Source organism: Harpia harpyja, chromosome 1 (assembly GCF_026419915.1).
Source record: "Harpia harpyja isolate bHarHar1 chromosome 1, bHarHar1 primary haplotype, whole genome shotgun sequence".
NCBI classification, from domain to species: Eukaryota; Metazoa; Chordata; class Aves; order Accipitriformes; family Accipitridae; genus Harpia; species Harpia harpyja.
In genome coordinates this window covers 8,416,300-8,437,426 of record NC_068940.1, presented here as the reverse complement: position 1 = coordinate 8,437,426, position 21,127 = coordinate 8,416,300, and the positions used below count along the sequence as shown (strand labels likewise).

At 38.8% G+C, this 21,127-nt stretch overlaps 1 long non-coding RNA gene across 1 annotated transcript in view; it reads right to left on the bottom strand.

Annotated features, from left to right (window-relative positions):
- The window catches only part of LOC128152585 (uncharacterized), an 81,134-nt gene that overhangs the window by 21,262 nt on the left and 38,745 nt on the right, over nucleotides 1-21,127 (bottom strand). Inside the window, exons 4-5 of the long non-coding RNA XR_008238707.1 lie at nucleotides 15,709-15,848; nucleotides 2,407-2,500 (exon numbers count right to left, since the gene is read on the bottom strand). This is a non-coding gene — a long non-coding RNA (uncharacterized LOC128152585). The remainder of the gene's footprint in view (nucleotides 1-2,406; nucleotides 2,501-15,708; nucleotides 15,849-21,127) is intronic.

Sequence of the window (21,127 nt, the reverse complement as noted above, 5' to 3'; positions counted from 1 at the left end):
CATAAGGAAATGGGTGTTTATGAGAAAACTATTTCAAAATGGTAAGTCTCAAAATTTGCCTGGTAGCTTAGCAGGTTCACTGTCTTCCCTAATTCTTTTGGAAAGAAGTGCCAGATGTATGCGTCAGAGCCAAAGAACAGGCTTTCTTCAACATATACACTCTGACCTTTCATTATACCTGGACATTAAAGTTGCCTCAAGAAATCTGTGTAAAAATATTACATCCATTCAGTCCACTGACAATTTGAAAGTCAATATATGACTTACCAATCTACTCCAAGTACACTTTTACATGTGGGAGGGCAGGAAAGGACCTGTGGTAAGGATCTCACTTCTGTGCATTGAACTGAGTAGTGCACAGATACCATCCTAAAAGGAATTTAAGCACTCTGCAGTGGAACTGCATTGCATAACCTTCAATGCACAAACCCTAGGAACATTCTCTTGAGCTCTTTAAAGATATTCCCTTTGATGATGGGAAGGGCCAGAATATATATAAACAACTACAGGTTACCTAAGTTTCATCAGGTTGGTACTTACCACTGTGATGCATCCAGTCTAGGAACAGATTTTGCTGGATGGGAAGCCTGCCCCAATCTACTTCAAAGCACAGTTGGGAGTAAACAGGTATGCTAATGAAGAAATTACATATGCTACTCATTTACCAGCTCCCGGAGGAGTCTTAATAGCAGAAGTTGATTACACATGCAGCAGCAAGAAGGTCCTATACCTGATTAAACACATTTGTGGGTTCAGCACTCCTTTCTGTGCTAGAAGCAAACAGGACAGGCAATATACAGCCAAAATTAATTGTAATGCATCTCCTGGTCAGATTAACAGGACCAAATGCTCACCCTAGTTGGAGGTATTTCTAATTAGAAACTGAAAGACACTACTTGATATCATCTGCGATTAAAGAAAAAAAAAAGCCAATTAAATGAGCATACAAATACCCTAGGAATATTTTGTTTGTATGTTCTTTTTCCTCTACAAATACTGAATAGATTTGTGTGCATGCATTAGTGATGATTGGATATTGCTGAAACTGTGTTTGCTTTCCATTTTGTTTAAAGCAGCTCCACTGGAACCAGGTTTGTTTATTTACCTGGTGTTTGACAAATGGTCTCTGACACTCAGTTATCAGGGATTCATGCTCACATCTCTTATTGGAAACTCCGTTCTCCTAATTGTTGCTGTAAGCAGGACAACACAAAAGGTGATTTTGCCTCCAGGCTATTTCAGCTGGGTCTGGTATCGGCCATGTTTTATTACAATCTGTAAGACTGGGACCTCTTTGATTGTCCTTCCTAAGACTTATGATTTCTTTTTCTTTTTCTTTTTTTTTCCACTTTCACATACACAGGGTACATTTAAAGGAATATGTTGATCTTAATGACCTCTCAAAATTTATCCTGGGGCTAATCAGAGGCTTGCTGTGTTGTGCTGGCTAAATCTATCATGGTATTGAATAATTCACAGCCTGCCTTAAAGGCTCCAGACTAGGTGATTTACCCCATATTAATGTGATGCTTTTGCATTTTAATAGGCTTATGTTAATGTTTTACAAAATGATAAAGCATGCTTCTGAACTCTCCAGCAACAAGGGATGATGGTATGAACCACATAATTCTAGCAAAGGACAGCCAATAACATCAGATTTATGAGTGGTGCTACAGCATCTGTCGTAACTTAGGCCAAACCAAACCATTTTGTTAAGTCTTACCCCTATTCTGATTGCACAAGTGGCTTTTCCCAACCTGTCTGACACTTTAATGAAAGTAGTCAGGCATAAGAGAAAAGGTTGGGCACTCCGAAAACAGAGCTAAGCTTTCCAAAACTGTTTTAGTGCACAGGTTTTATATCCCTTTGAGAAAAGGCCTAGAAGAGAACAAAAGAGATTTCATCACTCTGAGGTTGGAATTTCAGAGAGCAGTGCTCACGAGTGGGGTCATATTTTTCCATTTGAAAAGGAGACAGCCTGTCAGCAGAGTTCAATGTATTAGGCATATGTTGGGTGTTGAGAATTGTAAAATGCAGGCCAGGTGATATGAACACTCATACCCCTTCCCTCCAGCTGTACTGCACCTTTGTATCTCAGCTGCTAAACAGATCACACATGTGCTTTTACTAGCCTCTCAAGAGAGCAAGTTAATGGCATTTATATCTTAAAATCTGCTTGTGTGCTTGCTATGAGAAGGGAGTCAGGGGGAAGCTACAATGTCTCTTCAATATCTGGTTTGTATACTTCAATGGTAATGGTGTCCTTGTACCTACACAGGATACAAACAAATGGGCAAATACTTCAGCCCTGGACCTTCCAGCAAATGGCAAGGTGACAAATGAACTTCAGTTCTGCTAAATGCAGCCTAATATATACAGGAGAGAGCAGGAAGCTGAACTTCTTACCCATCTGATGTTGGTCAACTCAAACTTTTGAGAATGGGACTTGCTGACAGTTTGCACGTAAGGCAGTGGCTCTCCATCTTCATACAAGGAAAGGCTGGAGGAGAGGAAAAAAAAAGACAGATATGGGAATAGGGAATGGACAACAGTACAGAAACATAACATAAAACAGTGTGAGGCATTATCTGGATTGCAGTCTGAAGTACCATTTCCTATCGCTGACAGGCAACATGATTGCATTTACTGATTTTAAAAAATAATTTTTGTTCCAAAAGGCAACCCCTCCCCCACTTTTATTTTCCTCACATGATTTTGTGTTTCATAATTCTTCCAACAGGGAGAAGAGGGCAGCATTTAACAGAGTAAGCCATTCTAGAAATGTTAAGATCTTGAATGCTCAGATGGTCACCTAGCAAACAGAAAATTCATTTTTAGCTTGTGTTTCCTGGCTTGCAGCAGATACGCAAGCCTTCATTTCACATACTCCAACCCGGTTCTTCAAATGCCAAGGTATAGAAGCCACCTCTAGCATAATGAGTATGCAATGCACTATGGAACATCTGCTGTTGGTTTTTAAATGGACTGCAAGCAATTATGGAACTCACCTAGGGTATAAGAGACCCAGGTTTTCATTCAGTGTTGATTCAGATAACCATGGCTTACTGTCTGTTTTGGGGTGGGGCTGCTTGTTTACATAAAATTCAGTCTGCACCTGAGAGATTTTCATGACAGCTGGAATGTTTTGTTAAGACATGTCAACATTAACAGCAGCAGCAAAAATGTCCACTAGTTCTTCTGGACACTTCTAAAAAGATATTACAGAATTATTTTTCACACCACATGCAACTGAACTGCAGAGAGCATGGCTACAGTTCAAAAACCAGTAATATAAAAAGTGACTGAACATTTAAAAGGATAACAATACCATCTGGAATTTAAATGACTGCTATTAATACACAAGGTGGAAGAAACACTAAACTGCATGCTTGAGAATTTAAGCCAATCTTTGCTACTAGGTATTAGAAGGAGATCTATTGCAGATTATCCTATCACTGCCTAATTTAGGGTCTCATGAATCTGCATTGGAGCATCTGGTGCAGTCAGACAGGAAAATGAAGTATGAAGCCATGTTACTATTTATGTTCTTCTATATCTATAGCATGTGCAAAGCTTAAGCTATGCACCTTCAGAACTTCAGAGAATTAAGTCATGCATGTGGGTAATTGAGAATGTTGTTACATACATGCCTGAGGTTAAATATCTACATTTGAAAATGTTGACCATAATATACATCTATCACTGTAATCAAGTGCCCATAGGACCATTCAGGTATCATTCAGTTAACAGCCTCAATAGAGGTGCTATTCCATCTCCCAGGCCCTGAGGAGGATCCATTCTGTGTCCAACATTCCTGATGGATGTTGTCTAACCAATTCTTTAAAACTTCCAAAACAAGCAATTCCATAACAACGTTAGGCAGTCTATTTACAGTGCTTCATAAACTTTAGTGCTGGAAACTTTTTCCACTGCTCCCAGTTTACATCTCTCTGGCTCTAATTCAAGCCTATCAGTTATATTCACAAAAGATATGGAGAGCAGATTATATCCTTCCTCTCTGCAGCAGCCTTTATGTCTCCCCTCCTCTCCTCTCCTCTCCTCTCCTCTCCTCTCCTCTCCTCTCCTCTCCTCTCCTCTCCTTTCAACATTTCTCCAAGGTTATGTTTTCAAACTTCTCATTATCCTTACTGTTCTTCACCAAACTGACTTCAATTTGTCCATCTATCAGAAGAGTTGTGCTCAAATTTGATACAATACTCCAGCTTAGACCTAATGAATATTGAATAGATCAGAAAGAGAGGCTGATGTGCCTTCCAAGGCAGGCTCCTGTTTTACACTGTATTAGAGCATCTTCCTTTGTTGCAACTGTTGCCTTATGTTGAGCATGTGGTCTACTAGATCTGCCAGGTCCTTTTCTGCAGAGCTGGTACTAACAACCAGCTCTATCCTGTGCTTATGTAGCTGATTCTTCTTGTAAGAGTAGAACCTTTCCTTGACCTTACTCAGCTGCATCCCACTTTTTCAAGTCACTCTGTTTTGTCATGATCTTTCCAAATCCTCATCTTCTCTCTGATTTCTCTGTAGTCCCTCTTAGTGCTGTGTTATCTGCAAATGGAATAAATACAGTTTCTATCTGGTTGTGCAGGCCCATAACAAAATCCTCTATATCAGTATGGACACCTTATAAATGCTAGGACGAAATAAAAAATTTTCAGAGTCTAGTCAGCACTTTCTTAGAAACTGCAGTCAAACAAGAACAAAAATGAAATCTAGAAACACAGATTTTTTTTTCATTCTTTTGCTCATTAAGTACTTGTTTGTTACAGTTAACAAGCTAAAAAAATCAAGTATTCACCTCATTCTAAAATCAGAGTTAATATCAGGAGTAGATGACATGTATTTCTGTTTTAGCACTAGTCAATTTAAACATCAGTCATACAAGAACAGATTTACAGCTGAAATGAGTTGCTTTCTCAGAATAAATGAAGCAGGAAGCCTGTTATTTCCTCACTCAATCTTTTGCATATAGCATATGTATTGTAGGTATAAGCCATGTATTTCAAGGTCTGCAGAATTTAAATGCATCCACATCTTGCAAAAGGAGTCTTAAAACTTACTCTCAAGACACTGATTATTCTGGAGCATCCATCATTTGGGACTGTATTAAATAATAACAACCTGCAGTGGGGAAGAAATTTTATTCCATAGTCCAAAGTCTTTTTTATCTTTTCTAATATCAAACTTTATGGAACTAGCTCTTCTCCTCATGGTAAATACAGTTTCATGGTGTTACCTAACAAATCTCTTTAAGTTTGGAAAAAATTTCATCTATTTCCATACACTTAGGAAATTACAGCAGAATCAGTTATTTCCCTGAAAGGTTAAACATTTCTGAAGTGTAGCCATTGTATATCTTTGCTGTAATTTGGTCACTGTCCTGGTTTTGTCTGGGATAGAGTTAATTTTCTTCTTAGTAGCTGCTACAATGTGTTTTGAATTTAGTGTGAAAATAATGTTGATAACACACTGATGTTTTATTTGTTGCTAAGTAGCACTTCTCCTAAGTTAAGGATTTTTCAGTTTCCCATGCTATGCCAGCAAGCAGGTGTACAAGAAGCTGGGAAGAAGCATAGTGAGGACAGCTGACCTGAACTAGCCAAAGGGATATTCCATACCACTGAATGCCATGCTCAGTATATAAACTGGGAGGAGCTGGCTGGGAGGGGTGGATCGCTGCTCAGGCATTGGTTAGTGGGTGGTGAGCAACTGCATTGTGCATCACTTGTTTTTTCTTGGTTTGTTTCTTTTTCTCCTTTTTTTTTTGTTATATTCCTTTTCATTACTATTATTATTACTATTACTATTATTATTATATTTTATTTTACTTTAGTTATTAAACTGTTCTTATCTCAACCCATGAGTGTTACTTTTTTTTTTTGTATTGTGAGTGAGCAAGCGGCTGCGTGGTGCTTAGTTGCTGGCTGGGGTTAAATCACGACAGTCACTCACAAATCCTCTCCAAGTTGCATAGAAAGAGTGTTATATGTTTCAGATAGAATTTCATACATTATTAGAACAGCAACCATCTTTCTGAAAGGAAAAGCAGAACAATGGGAGTTCAAGAATATAAGTGAAAATGTTCTTACTGGATCTTGTGTTCCTCACTGATCAGAACATGAGTAAGAACTTCTGTGTGTCTTTACAAGTTCTCTTCAAGGCTAAGAGTATATTTGCTGTCTCCATATTATTGGAGATTCTTAATACTCATCTGTCTTACAGGACTTCTCAAATATTTTTTCAGCACTTCGAGACTTAAATGAGAGATACTATTTAAGTGGAAAGCATGATGATGACAATTTTTTTAATATCTCCACAATAATGACTTATTACTACTCTTCACTCAATTTCTTAGCCGAAGCACTTGATAGTCTCATTCAATCATCTATACAGTAAAATTCCTTATTTACAAAAATAAAAGACTTATCCTGATTAAATTGCCTCCCTTTAAACAAAGATGAACAATTTTCACTGTGGGTCTTCAACACTTAGCTGGAATATAACCAAACAGATGTCAAGAAATGGTAAGAAGCATCTTAAGAAGCTACTTAAATTATGAGTGGCTTTGTGTAGTTTTAAAATTTGCATCTTTTCCATTCTGAGTGGCAACAGAGTGGAGACTTATTCTTGTTGCATGGATATGTTGAAGCCAATCTATTTTTCACAGGGCTGTCCAAAGGAAAAATGACAAATTAATTAATTAAAATCTTTATGGAAGACAAAGCCTAAAATAGGATCACCAATTACTGCAACTACATTGCTCCACATCATGAGCAATGGTTGCTTGAGAACCTGAAGAGACCTTGTTCTATACCATTACAGAGCAGAAGGCCTTTTAGCAGTAATACCCTTGGATAGTTGTGATGGTCAAGTATGTATACTCTGTCTTACACAGAGGAGTTGAAGCCTTGCCTGGCATTTTTAAGTGCTACCACAAAGCAAAAAATCAATGATAATGGTTTTTAATACTGAGTTGCCACTTCAGGGCAGGGACTGTTTTTGTGCTTATAGGATGCCTAATAAAACAGGGCCACAATTTAATTAAAAAGTCAAAGAACTTCTAAAATTGAAATAACAAAAAATAACTGCTATAGTAACGTATTTCACAGAACCATCCTGAAAACCCCAAAGAACCTGGCTGGAATGGCTGAGCCAGTATAGAGCAGGTGATAATTAACTTCTTCTGTATGCCAATGTCACATTAGGACTTAGAGCAAATCTTCTTGCTGCAGCTTTAGCTCAGTATTTCTTTACCTATTCACCATGGACAGAGAGAACAGATCATTCTTTTTCTTTCTGAAGCAGCCTTTTATGTACTTGAAGGCTGTTAATTCAACTCTGTTCAGTATTCTGGTTTTTATTCTCAGTAATACCAGTTCACTCAGTCTTTCTTTGAAGGTCATACGTTGTAGACTTCTGCTCATTCTCATTGCTATCCCCCAATATACATCTAAAGTGTTCATTTTTTTCTTGAAGTGCAGTGCTATCTTCTTGACCTAGCACAAATATTGCAGCATACTGTTAAATATAGAAGTTTTCCAGAAAGCTGATAAAATGTATCCTGTTAAAAAGTTGAGCAGCAAATAAAAAACTAGAGGAATGAGTCCATAGCAATGCCTAGAGCACTGTTTGCTAATATTAACATAATAGTAAGTGCATGCTTGTGTGAGAACTGGCAGGTAAACGTATTGTCTGCTATGAACAATTTCAAACCTCCTGGGGGCAGTGAAGATAAGAAACCAACACTCCTACCCCAAAAGCAGACTCCAGCCAATTCAGTTTAATAGCTAGATCTCATCTCTCCAGTGCTGCATCAGTTTGGTACCCAGTATAATGAAATGAGTCATCCCACCACCTCTTCCTACTACTAATGCTGTCAGCAAACTGCAACAGCTTAAGCAGCTCAGGAAAAAGTCTCATCCTGCTGTTTCCCAAACTTAACCCACTTGGAATCCATGTGTTACGGAACAAGAGTACAAACTGAAGGCTTCCTAGCAATATTTCAGTGAATAACAGAGGGAATTACTGTTATTTCCAAGAGAAGAAAATGTGAAACAAGTTTAACTAGATAAAATGAGCCTGGACAGTCCTAATAAAAGCCATTCCAGAGAGATTGCAAGTAATTTTATAAAGAATATTGTTGATTGCATGCCTACTGGACAAGTTAATACAGTGAAAGATGACTGAGGAGAGCAAATGAACAGAAGATTGAGACTGGTTTGTACATATTTGAAAAAAAACTGTGTCACAGCAAAAAAACAGCATGCCAGTCTGCTTTCAAATATGTAATCTGCACATTTTGGTTTGCTGATGATAGGGAGGTAAGTCGATAGCCAAGTTCACGCTAGCACAAGTGACTTCAAAGTGATTAATACTTAAGATACCTGAGGCAGAGTAACTAGAAGTGCAAGATGTAAATATGAAAATAAAGAACATGAATAGTAATGCTCTTCACACCTGGTGAGAAAGAGCGCATTGTTGACATGGTGTGATAGCTACAGATGGTAACTGAAGTGGGAAATGTGTGAGAGGTAGTGACGAAATATCAGGATTTGTAGGACTCTTCTGAAGAAGACCTGATTTTCAAAGGTGCTTTCAAGTCAGGAGTATACAACCCTATAAGTCAATTGGAGAAGGTGGGAGATAAAATTTTGTTTGTTAATTACAAATATGTTAATGGTAGCGAATGGGAAGTCACTAGTTGTTTAATCAGAGTGTCATTGCTCTACTACAAGGGTTTACTTTAAGACTGTGTTAGGTAGTTCTCTTGTCTTAAAAATGAGTTAGCAGTAAACTTTAACTTCTTTCATACTTCACAATTTAGGCAGGTGTTTACTGAAGTATAGGTAAATAAATTGAAATAATGAGCACATTTAATTAGGAACTTAAATTGTCTGAGAAATTATATCCTAAGCTGCATAGAACATGAGCCAAACACAAGGAAACAGTTCATGTGTAACACCTATCAATGCATGCAATGATGCAATGCATATATCACTATCAAGTAACATTTGGAGTTCTATATTTACCATGTGTCTATGATTCCACTTCAGTTTTGATTGCCTTGCAGTTAACAAGTTACTATTAAATAACAAAATCAATAACAAAAAATGCAGAAATGCCTGCTCAGATGTTTATATTAGAAGAAAAGGCTGTGACCTTTTCGCCATTTATAAAGGATTAAGCAACAACCTTGATAAAGCAGTAGCCACTGCTTTTATGTCTGAGATTGGTGGCATTCAGTAAGGTCTCCAGACAGCAAACTGTCCTAAAAAAAAATTGCTGGCATAATGCAGTCACCTTCAGCAGTGCTTCCACCACCATCTCAATTAGCTACCATCTCAATTATCTCCTTCTTGTATTCTAGTGACAAGCAAGCAGCCCTGAAGCACATATCACAGTCCGTGCTTCCTCTTTCATTTTCCAGATAACATTTAGACCTAGGTATCACAGAATAGGATGTTGTGGATGTTCCTTTCCCAGGGAAGGGGTTACATGCCTCAGAGGAGCAAAAATATCCATGAGAAATCATGAAGCTTGAATCCATTTTTTTCCTGAAAAGTAAGTATTTTGGTATTTTCATGGACTACCTGCTCCTTCACACAGGATTCTTAATACCAGTCTCTCAGCCTTGACCATACAGTAAATCATGCTCCCATTTGCTCCTGGCTGCAGAGCACATATCAGCTCAGGAGCAAGAAATATGTACTTCTTGGAATAACATCCTTTGGGCATGCAGTGGGTGCTCTAGTCCCACAGCACTTCTAACAACCTATGAGAAATGAAAGTCCTGTGGGAAGATCTTATCTGCACCACATGCTCTACTGTGGAGGCAGAAACTAGTCTGTAGGGTCTAACCATTTTCTCAATAAATCAAAATGGTAACATTCAGCTCTATTCCTTTTACAAGTCAGAATGAAATAAGTTATCCTACAGCAAAATCAAGCAAAGATGTTGGAGTAAGGAAACTGAGTATGACTTTTTGATCTCAAGAGCTGCTATACTATGTGACTAGGGAAAGAAGAGGGGATTTTCAGGAAACAAAGGCTAAGTAGAAAGAAATCAGATGGCAAGTGAATGTCAGTATTTTTTGTTTTATTTCAATATGGGAATTCAAATTGATGACTTCCTGGGCTGCAGATAAAAAAGTTACAGAGAATGCAGAAATCTTTCACACAGACCATGTTGGAGGCTTGGAATTCTCTCTCCAGTATTTGACACAGCAGTTTTAATCTTCGTGTTAGCTCTTGGGAACTATCTGACCAAAGGTAAATAGCCAGCTTGTCTCTTAATGAGCATCTGGATAACAATTTACAGTAACCTTAGGTTCGTGAGGAAGGGATGCTGCTTAAAGCATGTGTGCTATTTTCTGGATGGGACACTGGGAATGGATTTAAGTAAGTTTTATTGAATGAAATTAAACAAATGATTTTAGCAAACTATAAAATCAGTTAAATAAGTTCAGCATAATCAGCTAACTTTCCTAATCAATCATACACTAGAAATGATTTTTCTGCTTAGCCAAATCTGCATTTATATGTTCCAGGTACCAACCTCAGCAGTAAATAGGTACTATATTCCTACTACATAAATGACCATTTTCATTTTGCATGTATCAAAATATTTTTTCCAATATTTTTAGAATTTTCCTTAACAGATACTTATTTCATACAAGAAATACTTTCACACATGAAAGTAACTTACCCTGTAACTGCTGTAAACTAGTATGAACAGCCTAAAAACATTCAGTCCCCACTTCTTCAAAATCAGCTCTTAAAATGACACTGTTCATAAAGATTTTCATTATTGGATTTGGGGCTCTATTCAGATTCAATAAATAAATTAAAACCTCATTCTCAATCTACCACCATTGCTAGTAATGAAACATAACTGGATGGTAAATGAGTGAACCATATCGGTGTCTTTTCCATAGGAAATACAAAAACATATCTTGATTTTGATAAATAAATCACTGTCTCTTACAGTATGGCTGTAGTTGTGTGGCTTGCACTGCTAGACAAATAAAAACTCTAGGTCTTGCCTAACAAGGTGATTTATCTAACAATTGTACATGGGTTAGAAAGGAGAGACCTTTATTTTCTCCCTTTCCTCACAGATATATAGATCCTTCCCCTGACACCATCTGGTTGGTATGCATTGGATTCTAGTGGTCTCTGCTCATTTTATCTGCACAGCAGTGGCCCCAAGAACATGCTCATAAACCCTCTCTTATGAGCATATTATACCACTAGATGTTTAAGCAGGACTTGAAACCATTTTGTATTAAAAAAATGAAGGTACAGAGTAACCATTATTTAGCTGAAACTGGAGGGGCTTTTCACCAAGCAACATTCATAGCAGAATCCCCACTCACTTCAGGAAGATGAAATTCAGCAAGGACATAGTAAGAATTATCAGAAATCTGTATTTACAGCCACAACCACTGAAATTACATTCTTGCTGCCTTTATAGTAGGAATCAAGTAAACAAAGACAGGAATATAAAAATATTCCTATGAATCTGAAAGTTGGTGACTATGATTCATAATTAGTAATCACTTCTTTAACGTATGCCTGTATTCTTTTAAGGACTAAGGTTAACAATAGTTTCTAGTGTTTCTTGCTTCCTATTCTTTCACCAGATTAGCAACTGCAAGACATCTCTTTCATTTTAATTGGCCAAAAAGGAAACCATGAAGATTGATCACCAACTACTTTTTCCAGACTTTAAGATAAGTAGGGTTAAGAAACAGAAGGAAAATTAAATAAGAGGAGGGGGAGTATGAAGCAATGTTTAATGCCTTTGGCATTATTTCATTTAGTGGTGAATGCTACACGATGCTTCAAACTGAGATCACAGTTGAGCAGACAGAAAAGAAAAATATCATTTTGTCTGTGAAGTTGTCAGAAAGATGAACCTGTCAAGAGGTAGAGAAATAGGTCACATGAAAGTTAATGGAAAGTAATGAATGGAATACATTGTGCCACAATGCTTCATCTCAATTAAAAGTTCACATGCTGAATGCCATTTAAATTGACAGATACCCAGCTCTTATCAGCCTGCTTATTTATAGTCTTTGCATTTATAAAGGCTGTTGTTTATTCCACTGGGTAGCCTCTGGAATCCTCCTGTTGCATTTCTTAGTCAAGAACAATTGAAGTGTAAAGTAGTGAAATGCCAGGATTCATAGGAAAGTGTTTCATGGGAGAATGTTTCTCTATTACAGATGTTCAGGTGCTTCAGAATAAACTGATGTTAGAGAAAGACTGGATTTTTCCTTCTAGCAGTGTCCAACACTAGACTGACATGAACTAACCATTGCTCTTTGACCATAGCAATGTCATCACTTCAAGAGGCAGCTCCAACACCCCTTTTTAGCAGTTCAAGACAAAAAAGAGTGGTTTGGAAGGCAATACAGGGAATATGTCATACCTGCATGACATGCCACACTGCTGCACCCCAGCTTCCCACACAGAGGTGTGATGAGAATAATGAACTTGCTGAAAGGGCTATAATACGCTAACTGGTGGGTTACAGTGGATAATAGTTTATAGAGATGACTTGAGCCACTTTTAGGTGAGAAAAAGCTTTGTAGCTTTTATATGGAGGGGATGACTTAAAGCCGAAGGTGAGACACAGAAGGATACCATAGGTACTACTAAAATTGGGAACATGATGGCAGCATGCTGAGGAGAAAAAAGTTACGCATCAGAAGGGTGCACTTTTTGAGTTGTATGTGAACTCTCATTCTCTCCAGGTCAGGTGTCTGACTTAGAGCTCCATGTTTAAGTACTTCATCCCTCTTCTTAAGTTAAGCACTTCACAAAACTCACTTGTCTCAGGGTGATAGTGGGAGGCATTGTCTGTGTAATTGCTTACTAGTCCTTGAACTTGCTCAGGAAATGAGAGCTCTGGTGTGTAGCCCTCCTTCAGTGCCAGGATCTCAACCATATTTCCTCCAGCTCCACAGTAAATGCCTGCGTTGTGTAAGAGTTGGGGAGCACCTTTCACTTCCCATGTTACAGCTGTGCCACTGAGCTGCCTACACTGCCAGAAGAAGCTAGCAAGATGGAGCCTGACATTGCAGGAATGGTCCACCACTACAAGGTGGGAGGGATGAGTATGGATCTCTGTTTTGTGATGAACGGATGGATGCCAGAGTGCCACAAGCACACTGAATACAACAGAAACACACAGGGTGTTTGGTAGCTTTACTGACTGAGAGCAGAGCTGAGGCAGATATTAACAACTTCCTTGCTCAGACTGGGAGACCAGTGTGCATGTGTGTTGTGGTTTAACCCCAGCCGGCAACTAAGCACCATGCAGCCGCTCACTCACCTCCCTCACAGTGGGATGGGGGAAAGAATCAGAAGGGTAAAAGTGAGAGAACTTATGGGTTGAGATAAAGACAGTTTAATAGGGAAAGCAAAAGCCGCGCACGCAAGCAAAGCAAAACAAGGAATTCATTCACCACTCCCCATCGGCAGGCAGGTATTCAGCCATCTCCAGGAAAGCAGGGCTCCATCACGTGTAACGGTGACTTGGGAAGACAAATACCATGACTCCAGATGTCCCCCCTTCCTTCTTCTTCCCCCAGCTTTTTATTGCTGAGCATGGCATCATATGGCATGCAATATCCCTTTGGTCAGCTGGGATCAGCTGTCCCAGCTGTGTCCCCTCCCAGCTTCTTGTGCCCCCCCAGCCTACTCGCTGGTGGGGTGGGGTGAGAACCAGGAAAGGCCTTGACTCTGTGTAAGCACTGCTCAGCAGTAATGAAAACATCTCTGTATTACCAATGCTGCTTTCAGCACAAATCCAAAACATATCCCCATACTAGCTACTATGAAGAAAATTAACTCTATCCCAGCCAAAACCAGCACATTCTCCACCCCTGTAACATTCTCTGCCCTCTTAGGCAGAAGCCTAAACGTGGGCACCAAACACTTCCACTGCCAAAGTGTTAATGGGATGCTTCATTTTAGGTAAAGATGTTTCTTAGTCAAATTGATTATGTTTTAGCTCCTCCTAGGGCTTTTCTTTTTTTTTTTTTTTTTTTTTTGACTCATAGCCCTGATAGTAGTGATTTTGGAATAAAGACTGCATCAAATTTACAAGTGCACAGGTGTTCCAGGCATGGTGGGAGGCTGGACTACATGGGAGACATTCAGTGTAGCCTTATCTGGGGGGACACAGTGCATCTCAGTGGCTAAGAGCAAAACAAAACCCAAGACGTTCATCAGTGAAAGAAAAACAAGCTCATAGTTCTGTGGCTCCAGTTTACAACAGATCCAAGATCTGTGCTGCTCTGACAGTCAGGCTGGCAATTATCAAAGCCAGGAATAGGAGAAAAAACCTCTTACAACTTGTACAATTGCACAAGTACACAGACATCTTTTAGAGAGGTTATAAATGAAAAGGAGAACTGTTCACTCTTAGCTTACAAACATGTAAATGAGCATTGCTACCATGCAAATCAAAATATCTGCTTGTGATTTGAAAAAAATCATACCTGTGTGTGAAGGTCTGATCCTGAATTAGCTGCTTACATCTGAGCACAAAGGATTTTGCACTGAATTCATACTGATTCTTACTTGTTCAGCATAGTTGAGAAATTGAGCACTTTGGGTAGCTGTCTCCTCTCCTCACCCAAAGCCTTAGGCTTATTCTGCTGTTGAAAGCCTGAAAAAGAATCCATCAAGGGTTAATTTTAAAATCCTTCTAAGTGGAATTTGTACTCAGTTAATATTTAAGTACTGCCTACAATGCATGTAATAAAATGGGAGCATGTTTTGGAAAGCCCTGATTGAATGTGCATGTCAGCTGGTGCTCTGCTAGCCTAATGCAATTTGATTTTGATACAATGTAATGGAGCACAGTGACGAAAAACAGCAATCCTAATAAGGCTCCTCTTTTCACAGTTTATTTTTGGCCACTGAAGCAGGTGCTTCTCTATCCCTCCCTCTTTCAGAGCATGTAATCTCAAAATAATTAGCTAAGATGACTTTTCTTTGTGTCATAATTAAATGAAATTAAGTAACAGACTATTACTTCTATATTGCAAAACCATAGGGTCAAATTTTCAACTAGTATATACTGGCAGCACAGACATCAGCTGAACAAAGGAAAAACCTACAGCAGCAACAACTTTACTCACAGGAAAGCAATGGACAAATGGGACCCAACTGCCCTGTATGTGCTCAGAAGAGAGCTGGCTGCATTCCACGCTGTTTCAGTGGCCTGCTCTTTAGCATCTAGGCAAATCAGACTGAGCTGCAACTTGTATAAGGTGGATTAATGTTCAAAAGAGAATTGTATGAAGCTACCAAATTAATTTCTGTGTGATTCTGGTTTTGAACGCAGGTTTCTGGGGTGAAAGGCTAATGCATTAACTCATCACATCAAGCACATCTCATTATGCAGAAGTTAATGTTAATACACTCCATTTCCTACATTTTTAAGGATCTGATACTTTCAGGGACTTTTTTTCTCCTTGTGCTAATTGTACTATCTGCACCTCTTATCTAATTTAACATGTAGTTTGTGTCAAAAAATTCCTTTGAACAAAACAACAATCAGGCTTTCATGAAATCACAGATCATCTAGGAAGCAAGGAAAGTAAGCTGTGGCAGAATAGAAGAGGATGCTATTCTCAGTCCCAGTGGGCAGCAAAGCTAAGCGAATGAGAGTTACCTGCTGAATTGAGTACATTCACTCTTGGAAGAAAAATGCTTTTCACTTTAGAAGTATATGCAATTATCCTCTTTCTTTCCCAGCCACATACATACACATCTGGTGCTAATTCTGGCCTTTACAGGATGCTCTTTATGTCACTGTGGGGGAAAAAAAAAAAAAAGCTGTAAATGTTCTGTCATAAAAGTGCTAAGCCACCACCATAGAGAACAGTCCGTGACACTCTAGCCTCAACGATTTTAAAGGATGTATCCAAGGCCATGTGTGAACTATGTTGTGCTGAACCGACTGAGTTGGTTGGCAGCAATAACTTCTTTTCCCATCCTGCATAGGGATGTAGGATGAAGTGTAGGGAACCTTGATGAAGTCTGTTGCTGACATTTAAATAAATTAATGATGTACTCTGTATACAAACAAGAGAAGCTGATGTTTCAGCAGTGATGGGCCTGATTAGTTTTTAATGATGATGAAGCCAGCACTTTAATGGTTTGTGTTGCGCTTTTAAAGCCAAATTTTCAGTGAGCCTGTTCATGTGGAAACATAATGCTTTTATTGGTATGTTCAGCTATGTGAAGGTATGTAGATACTGGCTAAATCTAAGCTGTGCATCAAACACATTCTCCTGACTGTCACAACAGCAGACTTTGTTCAGAGAGCAAATGTGACTACCTTCACGCCTACACACCTGTTTCCTTCCCAAATAAACCATAAATCTGAAGGTGGAGAGGAAATGGCATGCATCTGGGTCTGTCCTGGATTCGTCACAAAATGTCTAGCAGCTTTATACACAGGAGCTGAGAAGTGCCTCCATCTCAGTTGATTTAGACATAGCCACTGCCATTTCCCCATCTGCTGCACTTTCAATGAAGGGGAGTTTTTGTCCTTCTGCTATAGTAGCTGTGAGGCAGCTGCTATTTTATGAGAGCAATTTATGCAACATATTAAGAGAGCAATTTTAAGATGGACACATTACTGTTATTCTTTCTTGATTTGTTGCTTTTCTAGATCTTGATATTGTCAGTCTGAAAAAGAGTGGATACTTTTTGTGTATAGAAGAAAAATTCTATTTCCATGTAGTAAAGAGAAAGTGGGAATGTTCAACACTGCCTGTTATCTTCAAGAAATTAATTGAAATTCATATTATTTTATGATGCTGAGAAGACGTGGTATCAGGAAAGCATTAGTCTTGACCAAGGCTACAGAAAATTGATTCGCATGTCATTCTTAAAGCTTAAGTGACTATTAAAATGTAGATAATTTGGCTGAGTTGGTGAAGTAATCTTAAATCCTCGGAGGGGAGATGTTAAGTCAATTATGGGGACAGGTTATAAGTTGCTCAAAAGCTAACAAAAAGATAATGCTGTTCTCTTACTTCCCTCACCACTCAAATGTTGCTTGCAGCCCCTCAAAACAGGCACAGACTCAAATAAATTAAATGATCTATGATTAATACACTGTTTGTGCTTATTTTTATTAAAGGGCAGGTGGTCATGTGGGATTTTAGGGTTTTATTTCTTCGTTACATCAAATAAAGGTTCTGCAATAAGAAAATCTCCAATTTACCTTACTGTTTGGAGACAGGTGAGAAACATTTTTTCTCTCCTACTTGAATACAAAAATCTCAAAATCGTTCACATACCCCCCCACCCAAAGACCTCTAAAAAATCACATTAAGACATTGTGATAGGACAGAGATATGTTACAAGTCCACTGCGATCCACTTTAACTAAAAAGATATTTATGCTTTCAACATACAGGTTTTCTTAAGCATAACATCCATGAATGCTGACATAAGTTAAGGATATTTAGTGTCGTACTTGGCAACCACTCCCATAGGAGATTTTGGCTAGAAGCTGAGACAAAGTGTATTTTGTAGGCAGTTAAATGTCCCTTATTTTAAAGGCTGTGATAAAACATGACACCTTTGGAATCAAGAGGATAGCTGTATTTTACAAAATTCTAAAGTAACAAGAGCAATGAAACCTGATTTCCTAAGTATGTCTCTTGTGGCTGGATTTGCTGGCACCTCACATAGTGTCAGTTCTAGCTGATGCTCTTCCCATTTGGAGTGCTTGTAACATATAAACTTTCCCATATAGACTCCCCTGTGCCTCGTAAGGGTAGAGCTCATGCTACAGTGGGCACTCCCTTTATAAGGCTGCTGAAGCTGCCTCTTCTCTGCCCCCTGGAGATTGTGTAGAACATAATACCTTTTGAGACAACTACCTCTTCCAAATTTTGAATCATTCAGACAACTTCTGCTAAAGTCATCAGGCACAGATATAGAGAGTGACACTGTGTAAGTCTTGTTTCCTTCTGAAACTAGTAAAAAGGAGCTGCCATGCATGCCCCAGTAGGATTGTGACAGGACAGACCCAGCTCCATCTCCTTCTGATCAACTGCAGCGCACCTCTCACTGGTTCCTGACTGATGCTAGAGCAATGCCACAAGACAGTTAATTACAGAGGATGCAAGGCAAAAAATGAAAGAAAAGAAGTATCCTTAGATCTGTTTACTACCATTCCCATTTTCCCTCTCCCTAGCAGTAGAAGTGGACATTGCTAGCTGACATTGGCTTGGTCTCTGTCCTGGTTTCAGCTGGGATAGAGTTAACTGTCTTCCTAGTAGCTGGTACAGTGCTATGTTTTGAGTTCAGAGCGAAGAATGTTGATAACACTGATGTTTTCAGTTGTTGCTCAGTAGTGTTTAGACTAATGTCAAGGATTTTTCAGCTTCTCATGCCCAGCCAGTGAGAAAGCTGGAGGGGCACAAGAAGTTGGCACAGGACACAGCCAGGGCACCTGACCCAAACTGGCCAACGGTGTATTCCACACCATGTGACGTCCCATCCAGTATAGGAACGGGGAAGTGGGGGGCAGGGATTCGCCGCTCGGGGACTGGCGGGGTGTCGGTCGGCGGGTGGTGAGCAATTGCACTGCACATCATTTGTACATTCCAATCCTTTCATTATTGCTGTTGTCATTTTATTAGTGTTATCATTATCATTATTAGTTTCTTCTTTTCTGTTCTATTAAACCGTTCTTATCTCAACCCACGGGTTTTGCTTCTTTTCCCGATTTTCTCCCCCATCCCACTGGGTGGGGGGGAGTGAGTGAGCGGCTGCGTGGTGTTTAGTTGCTGGCTGGGGTTAAACCACGACAGTCTCACTCTCAAATCCTGCAGGAGAACACACTGATGTTTTGAACACTGTCAGCTCATCCTGTTCTTTCCCAGCATATCATGTTACCTTCACAACTGAGAGAAGGATCCCTTTACTTTTCACACTGAGGTACTAGGACACACATAGCATTTAAAATGTAATATTAATTTGCATTGGTTGCAGATTGCAGTCCATTTAGTACATGGAGAGAATAGTACCTGTGCGATTAAATCACAAATGATGTGACAGGTATTTTTTTAAGACTACCATGTAATGGTGTGTCAAAGTATTCTTCTTCTTTTACATTGCATTAAAAGAAATCTTACCCTTGAACTGCTGAGAAAATAATTTATCCTGATTTTTTTTAAAGTCTGATTCAGTCCTCTTAACATAATTTCCTGAGCTTTGAACTCATTGAGTCTTCTAATAATGTCCTTAAATGAGGGAAGGAGGTAATTTTCTCTCTCACTGCCTTTAGGGGATCATCAATCATGCATCACTCACTCATAAGTGTTAGCATTGCACCATGGCTGCCTTTTTTTTTTTTTTTAAAGAAGCCCAATCATGTATGGAGAAAGTGCTGTAGAGTCAAAGTTTCCATTTATAAATTGCACAGTCTGTGCTGAATTGCTGTACCTCCTGCAAGGCAATTTTAGTATAAAGCCCTACAGTGATTCAGATCCCTAGCTACAATAATTTTTGTTATAACCTTTCCTTCACCCACTGCCACAACACATTTCTATAACAAGCAAATTCCATGCACGTTATAAGGACAGATTTATAAATGAGTTGTACTGTGATAGTGTCAAAGAAGATGTGCTTATTAAGCCAAGGGACAATGCAAGTATTGAGTTATTTGAAAAGTCAAGCTACTTTTATTTAAATCCCAAGAAATAGGGACCAAGATATTAAGAACTGGTTTGACTGCGTGCTTATTCTTAAACATTTGCATATTCAGTTAATTCCAGTATTAAAACACTGTCAAATTAATATACTAGTCTTTTCCACTTGAAAAGCGGATTAGATCACACAAAACGTGATGGTCTTCATCTGAGCCCTCAACTGACTTTTCCCACATTACAAAAATCAATATTTGCTTTTCCAAAAAGAATTGCAATTGGCAGTAGGTGATTAGGAGAAATGAAGTCTGAATACTAACTGTACCCAGTGGCAGTTAATGTACAGGAGGAAAGCATGAAATAATTTCTGAATCTTGCTGTTTGTTGAAAATAAAAGCATTTCCATATTAGACATTACTTCTGTCAGGAAAATAAATCAGAGATGGAAGAAAATATCCCTGGTGAATTCCTGCTTCTTTACAAAGATCTTTTTACTGAATACTTCACTGCACAGCAAGAGACAATATCTCTGCTCACCACTCCAAGGCCCGACAGCACGATGTGCTTGTTCAGGATCACACTCCCAAGGACTGTTCTCTGCTTCTTTCACCCACTCCTTTTGCGTTTTTCTTCGTTACTTTCACATACCTTTCCATTCAAACAAGACTCTCTGAACTCCATTCACTCCTGTAATAAACATTTCTAAATGGCCTTACATGAACCTTTGCTGTGGGCAATTGCATGCCCATGTTTTGGCATGGGAGACATCATTGTTTCATAAAGATGCTTATTTGTTTCTAAATGCTTGTAGAAAAGGAACACATCTTTTCCCACTATGGTTTCCTTACACTTCAAGCCAGTCTTTCATGAAGTATATATAGTAGCAGCAGCAGGGAGCAGCCTACACTTGAGGCTAGCAGTCTCACAGAAATACTATGCAAATATGACTTACTGCTTTCTCCTCTTTCATGCAAGACTTGAATAACTGGCACTGCCTCATGCCTGTCAAAAGACTGCTCTGTAAATCCATTCTGAGAAAAGAGGAAAATATAAGTAAAATGCACATGTTCACCAAGTCTGTTTTTTCACCTTTTGAACTCTAGAACAGCTTTTTAAAGCAATCAGCTGTAAGTGCAAACGATACCCTGCTGCCACTTAGCCTCCTTTCCCAAGAAACCCATTTGCAAAGTATTATTTGTTTATTTCTCTCAGGACAGGAATAAGCATTAAACATGGGAAAGTTAATACACTTCATAATGACAAACCAGGGGTTTAAATGAGCATGAAAACTTGCTGAGGCAAAGACTTTAAAATGATTTTAAAGCTCTAATAGGATCCCTTGCATGCATTTGAAACATATATGCACACAAAGCACTGACCCAGGACATTGTCACTGCTGTTTCTATTATCATTATGACTT